We start from the raw sequence: 7,856 nt of genomic DNA on the forward strand, positions 1-7,856 counted from the left end.
TATAACTACTGCTGTACACACCTTTTCTGTTCATATACTGTCCATACTGTCTATACACACCATCCTATATAACTACTGCTGTACACACCTTTTCTGTTCATATACTGTCCATGCTGTCTATACACACCATCCTATATAACTACTGCTGTACACACCTTTTCTGTTCATATACTGTTCATACTGTCTATACACACCATCCTATATAACTACTGCTGTACACACCTTTTCTGTTCATATACTGTCCATACTGTCTATACACACCATCCTACATAACTACTGCTGTACACACCTTTTCTGTTCATATACTGTCCATACTGTCTATACACACCATCCTATATAACTACTGCTGTACACACCTTTTCTGTTCATATACTGTCTATACACACCATCCTATATAACTACTGCTGTACACACCTTTTCTGTTCATATACTGTCCATACTGTCTATACATGCCATCCTATATAACTACTGCTGTACACACCTTTTCTGTTCATATACTGTCCATACTGTCTATACACACCATCCTGTATAACTACTGCTGTACACACCTTTTCTGTTCATATACTGTCCATACTGTCTATACACACCATCCTTTATAACTACTGCTGTACACACCTTTTCTGTTCATATACTGTCCATACTGTCTATACACACCATCCTTTATAACTACTGCTGTACACACCTTTTCTGTTCATATACTGTCCATACTGTCTATACACACCATCCTATATAACTACTGCTGTACACACCTTTTCTGTTCATATACTGTCTATACACACCATCCTATATAACTACTGCTGTACACACCTTTTCTGTTCATATACTGTCCATACTGTCTATACACACCATCCTGTATAACTACTGCTGTACACACCTTTTCTGTTCATATACTGTCCATACTGTCTATACACGCCATCCTATATAACTACTGCTGTACACACCTTTTCTGTTCATATACTGTCCATACTGTCTATACACACCATCCCATATAACTACTGCTGTACACACCTTTTCTGTTCATATACTGTCCATACTGTCTATACACACCATCCTATATAACTACTGCTGTACACACCTTTTCTGTTCATATACTGTCCATACTGTCTATACACACCATCCTATATAGCTACTGCTGTACACACCTTTTCTGTTCATATACTGTCCATACTGTCTATACACACCATCCTTTATAACTACCGCTGTACACACCTTTTCTGTTCATATACTGTCCATACTGTCTATACACACCATCCTTTATAACTACCGCTGTACACACCTTTTCTGTTCATATACTGTCCATACTGTCTATACACACCATCCTATATAACTACTGCTGTACACACCTTTTCTGTTCATATACTGTCCATACTGTCTATACACACCATCCTATATAACTACTGCTGTACACACCTTTTCTGTTCATATACTGTCCATACTATCTATACACACCATCCTATATAACTACTGCTGTACACACCTTTTCTGTTCATATACTGTCCATACTGTCTATACACACCATCCTATATAAATACTGCTGTACACACCTTTTCTGTTCATATACTGTCCATACTGTCTATACACACCATCCTATATAACTACTGCTGTACACACCTTTTCTGTTCATATACTGTCCATACTGTCTATACACACCATCCTATATAACTACTGCTGTACACACCTTTTCTGTTCATATACTGTCCATACTGTCTATACACACCATCCTATATAACTACTGCTGTACACACCTTTTCTGTTCATATACTGTCCATACTGTCTATACACACCATCCTGTATAACTACTGCTGTACACACCTTTTCTGTTCATATACTGTCCATACTGTCTATACACACCATCCTATATAACTACTGCTGTACACACCTTTTCTGTTCATATACTGTCTATACACACCATCCTATATAACTACTGCTGTACACACCTTTTCTGTTCATATACTGTCCATACTGTCTATACACGCCATCCTATATAACTACTGCTGTACACACCTTTTCTGTTTATATACTGTCCATACTGTCTATACACGCCATCCTATATAACTACTGCTGTACACACCGTTTCTGTTTATATACTGTCCATACTGTCTATACACACCATCCTATATAACTACTGCTGTACACACCTTTTCTGTTCATATACTGTCCATACTGTCTATACACACCATCCTATATAACTACTGCTGTACACACCTTTTCTGACTAATTAAGAATGATATTATATGATTAATTATGAATGATATGAAAATGAAAATCTTTCTTGCATACAAGTTTTAAAAAAGTGTTAAGGTTTTGGTCAGCTGGTTGAAAGTCACACCAACAACAGAATGGAATTAGGTTGCTACGGCTTTTTTGCTAGCTGGTTGGAATAAACCTCAATGGCACTCTGCCCTGGTTGAGACAGCAACCAGCAGCTAGTGGTCCAGACAGCAACCGGTAGCTAAAGGTCCAGACAGCAACCAGCAGCTAGTGGTCCAGACAGAAACCAGCAGCTAGTGGTCCAGACAACAACCAGCAGCTAATGGTCCAGACAGCAACCAGCAGCTAGGGGTCCAGACAGCAACCGGCAGCTAAAGGTCCAGACAGCAACCAGCAGCTAGTGGTCCAGACAGCAACCGGCAGCTAGTGGTCCAGAGAGCAACCGGCAGCTAAAGGTCCAAACAGCAACCGGCAGCTAAAGGTCCAGACAGCAACCGGAAGCTAAAGGTCCAGACAGCAACCGGCAGCTAGTGGTCCAGACAGCAACCGGCAGCTAGTGGTCCAGACAGCAACCGGCAGCTAGTGGTCCAGACAGCAACCGGCAGCCAGTGTTCCAGACAGCAACCAGCAGCCAGTGGTCCGGACAGCAACCAGCAGCCAGTGGTCCAGACAGCAACCAGCAGCCAGTGGTCCAGACAGCAATCAGCAGCCAGTGGTCCAGACAGCAACTAGCAGCCAGTGGTCCAGACAGCAACCAGCAGCCAGTGGTCCATGTTGAACATAATAAACGGCTCTCTATCCACCGGATGTGTACCAAACTCACTAAAAGTGGCAGTAACAAAGCCTCTCTTGAAAAAGCCAAACCTTGACCCAGAAAATATAAAAAAACTAATCGGCCTATATCGAATCTTCCGTTCCTCTCAAAATTTTTAGAAAAGGCTAAAACTTTTAGAAAAGGCTCACTGCCTTCCTGAAGACAAACAATGTATATGAAATGCTTCAGTCTGGTTTTAGACCCCATTATAGCACTGAGACTGCACTTGTGAAGGTGGTAAATGACCTTTTAATGGCATCAGACTGAGGCTCTGCATCTGTCCTCGTGCTCCTAGACCTTAGTGCTGCTTTTGATACCATCGATCACCACATTCTTTTGGAGAGATTGGAAACCCAAATTGGTCTACACGGACAAGTTCTGGCCTTGTTTAGATCTTATCTGTCGGAAAGATATCAGTTTGTCTCTGTGAATGGTTTGTCCTCTGACAAATCAACTGTAAATTTCGGTGTTCCTCAAGGTTCCGTTTTAGGACCACTATTGTTTTCACTATATATTTTACCTCTTGGGGATGTCATTCGAAAACATAATGGTAACTTTCACTGCTATGCGGATGACACACAGCTGTACATTTCAATTAAACATGGTGAAGCCCCAAAATTGCCCTCACTAGAAGCATGTGTTTCAGACATAAGGAAGTGGATGGCTGCAAACTTTTTACTTTTAAACTCGGACAAAACGGAGATGCTTGTTCTAGGTCCCAAGAAACAAAAGAGATCTTCTGTTGAATCTGACAATTAATCTTAATGGTTGTACAGTCGTGTCAAATAAAACTGTGGACCTCGGCGTTACTCTGGACCCTGATCTCTCTTTTGAAGAACATATCAAGACTGTTTCAAGGACAGCTTTTTTCCATCTACGTAAGATTGCAAAAATCAGAAACTTTCTGTCCAAAAATGATGCAGAAAAATTAATCCATGCTTTTGTCACTTCTAGGTTAGACTACTGCAATGCTCTACTTTCCGGCTACCCGGATAAAGCACTAAAGAAACTTCAGTTAGTGCTAAATACGGCTGCTAGAATCTTGACTAGAACCAAAAAAATTGATCATATTACTCCAGTGCTAGCCTCCCTACACTGGCTTCCTGTCAAGGCAAGGGCTGATTTCAAGGTTTTACTGCTAACCTACAAAGCATTACATGGGCTTGCTCCTACCTATCTCTCTCATTTGGTCCTGCCGTACATACCTACACGTACGCTACGGTCACAAGACGCAGGTCTCCTAATTGTCCCTAGAATTTCTAAGCAAACAGCTGGAGGCAGGGCTTTCTCCGATAGAGCTCCATTTTTATGGAATGGTCTGCCTACCAATGTGAGAGACGCAAACTCGGTCTCAACCTTTAAGACTTTACTGAAGACTCATCTCTTCAGTGGGTCATATGATTGTGTGTAGTCTGGTCCAGGAGTGTGAAGGTGAACGGAAAGGCTCTGGAGCAACGAACCGCCCTTGCTGTCGCTGCCTGGCCGGTTCCCCTCTTTCCACTGGGATTCTCTGCCTCTAACCCTATTACAGGGGCTGAGTCATTGGCTTACTAGGGCTCTTTCATACCGTCCCTAGGAGGGGTGCGTCACTTGAGTGGGTTGAGTCACTGATGTGATCTTCCTGTCTGGGTTGGCGCCCCCCTTTGGGTTGTGCCGTGGCGGAAATCTTTGTGGGTTATACTCGGCCTTGTCTCAGAATGGTAAGTTGGTGGTTGAAGATATCCCTCTAGTGGTGTGGGGGCTGTGCTTTGGCAAAGTGGGTGGGGTTATATCCTTCCTGTTTGGCCCTGTCCGGGGGTGTCATCGGATGGGGCCACAGTGTCTCCTGACCCCTCCTGTCTCAGCCTCCAGTATTTATGCTGCAGTAGTTTATGTGTCGGGGGCTAGGGTCAGTTTGTTATATCTGGAGTACTTCTCCTGTCCTATCCGGTGTCCTGTGTGAATTTAAGTATGCTCTCTCTAATTCTCTCTCTCTTTCTTTCTCTCTCTCGGAGGACCTGAGCCCTAGGACCATGCCTCAGGACTACCTGACATGATGACTCCTTGCTGTCCCCAGTCCACCTGGCCGTGCTGCTGCTCCAGTTTCAACTGTTCTGCCTGTGATTATTATTATTTGACCATGCTGGTCATTTATGAACATTTGAACATCTTGGCCATGTTCTGTTATAATCTCCACCCGGCACAGCCAGAAGAGGACTGGCCAACCCACATAGCCTGGTTCCACTCTAGGTTTCTTCCTAGGTTTTGGCCTTTCTAGGGAGTTTTTCCTAGCCACCATGCTTCTACACCTGGATTGCTTGCTGTCTGGGGTTTTAGGCTGGGTTTCTGTACAGCACTTTGAGATATCAGCTGATGTACGAAGGGCTATATAAATACATTTGATTTGGTCCAGACAGCAACCAGCAGCCAGTGGTCCAGACAGCAACCAGCAGCCAGTGGTCCAGACAGCAACCAGCAGCCAGTGGTCCAGACAGCAACCAGCAGCCAGTGGTCCAGACAGCAACCAGCAGCTAGTGGTCTAGACAGCAACCAGCAGCTAAAGGTCCAGACAGCAACCATCAGCTAAAGGTCCAGACAGCAACCGGCAGCTAAAGGTCCAGACAGCAACCAGCAGCTAGTGGTCCAGAGAGCAACCGGCAGCTAGTAGTCCAGACAGCAACCAGCAGCCAGTGGTCCAGACAGCAACCAGCAGCTAGTGGTCCAGACAGTAACCAGCAGCTAAAGGTCCAGACAGCAACCGGCAGCTAAAGGTCCAGCCACAACCAGCAGCTAGTGGTCCAGAGAGCAACCGGCAGCTAGTAGTCCAGACAGCAACCAGCAGCTAGTGGTCCAGAAAGCAACCGGCAGCTAGTAGTCCAGACAGCAACCAGCAGCTAGTGGTCCAGACAGCAACTGGCAGCTAGTGGTCCAGACAGCAACTGGCAGCTAGTGGTCCAGACAGCAACCAGCAGCTAGAGGTCTAGACAGCAACCAGCAGCTAGTGGTCCAGACAGCAACCGGCAGCTTGTAGTCCAGACAGCAACCGGCAGCTTGTAGTCCAGACAGCAACCGGGAGCTAGTAGTCCAGACAGCAACCAGCAGCTAAAGGTCCAGACAGCAACCAGCAGCTAGTGTTCCAGACAGCAACTGGCAGCAAGTGGTCCAGACAGCAACCGCCAGCTAGTGGTCCAGACAGCAACCGGCAGCTAGTGGTCCAGACAGCAACCGGCAGCTAGTGGTCCAGACAGCAACCGGCAGCTAGTGGTCCAGACAGCAACCGGCAGCTAGATGTCCAGACAGCAACCAGCAGCTCGTGGTCCAGACAGCAACCAGCAGCTAGTGGTCCAGACAGCAACCAGCAGCTTGTGGTCCAGACAGCAACCAGCAGCTAGTGGTTCAGACAGCAACCAGCAGCTTGTGGTCCAGACAGCAACCAGCAGCTAGTCTGTCTGTAGCCTACCATGTACCTGTCCTCTGGGATCTCTGCTCTTTGTAGTGTTTAGGAGGGGAATCATGCTGTCCTGACAGGAATCTGGTCTAGGGTCTGTAGTGTTGAGGATGGCGACCATGCTGTCCTGACGGGCATCTGGTCTGGGGTCTATAGTGTTGAGGAGGGGGACCATGCTGTCCTGACCGGGATCTGGTCTGGGGTCTGTAGTGTTGAGGAGTGGGACCATGCTGCCCTGACCGGGATCTGGTCTGGGGTCTGTAGTGTTGAGGAGGGGGACCATGTTGTTCTGACGGGCATCTGGTCTGGGGTCTGTAGTATTGAGGAGGGGGACCATGCTGCCCTGACCGGGATCTGGTCTGGGGTCTGTAGTGTTGAGGAGGGGGACCATGCTGCCCTGACCGGGATCTGGTCTGGGGTCTGTAGTATTGAGGAGGGGGAACATGCTGCCCTGACCGGGATCTGGTCTGGGGTCTGTAGTGTTGAGGAGTGGGACCATGCTGCCCTGACCGGGATCTGGTCTGGGGTCTGTAGTTTTGAGGAGGGGGACCATGCTGCCCTGACCGGGATCTGGTCTGGGGTCTGTAGTGTTAAGGAGAGGGACCATGCTGTACTGGCCGGGATCTGGTCTGGGGTCTGTAGTATTGAGGAGGAGGACCATGCTGTCCTGACCGGGATCTGGTCTGGGGTCTGTAGTATTGAGGAGGGGGACCATGTTGTCCTGACCGGGATCTGGTCTGGGGTCTGTAGTATTGAGGAGGGGGACCATGCTGTCCTGAAGGGGATCTGGTCTGGGGTCTGTAGTATTGAGGAGGGGGACCATGCTGTCCTGAAGGGGATCTGGTCTGGGGTCTGTAGTATTGAGGAGGGGGACCATGCTGTCCTGAAGGGGATCTGGTCTGGGGTCTGTAGTATTGAGGAGGGGGACCATGCTGTCCTGAAGGGGATCTGGTCTGGGGTCTGTAGTATTGAGGAGGGGGACCATGCTGTCCTGACCGGGATCTGGTCTGGGGTCTGTAGTATTGAGGAGGGGGACCATGTTGTCCTGACCGGGATCTGGTCTGGGGTCTGTAGTATTGAGGAGGGGGATCATGCTGTCCTGAAGGGGATCTGGTCTGGGGTCTGTAGTATTGAGGAGGGAGACCATGCTGTCCTGAAGGGGATCTGGTCTGGGGGCTGTAGTATTGAGGAGGGGGACCATGCTGTCCTGAAGGGGATCTGGTCTGGGGTCTGTAGTATTGAGGAGGGGGACCATGCTGCCCTGACCGGGATCTGGTCTGGGGTCTGTAGTATTGAGGAAGGGGACCATGCTGTCCTGACCGGGATCTGGTCTGGGGTCTGTAGTATTGAGGAGGGGGACCATGTTGTCCTGACCGGGATCTGGTCTGGGGTCTGTAGTATTGA

Source organism: Oncorhynchus mykiss, chromosome 23 (genome assembly GCF_057628025.1).
Source record: "Oncorhynchus mykiss isolate SJ-2025 chromosome 23, ASM5762802v1, whole genome shotgun sequence".
Classification (NCBI taxonomy): Eukaryota; Metazoa; Chordata; class Actinopteri; order Salmoniformes; family Salmonidae; genus Oncorhynchus; species Oncorhynchus mykiss.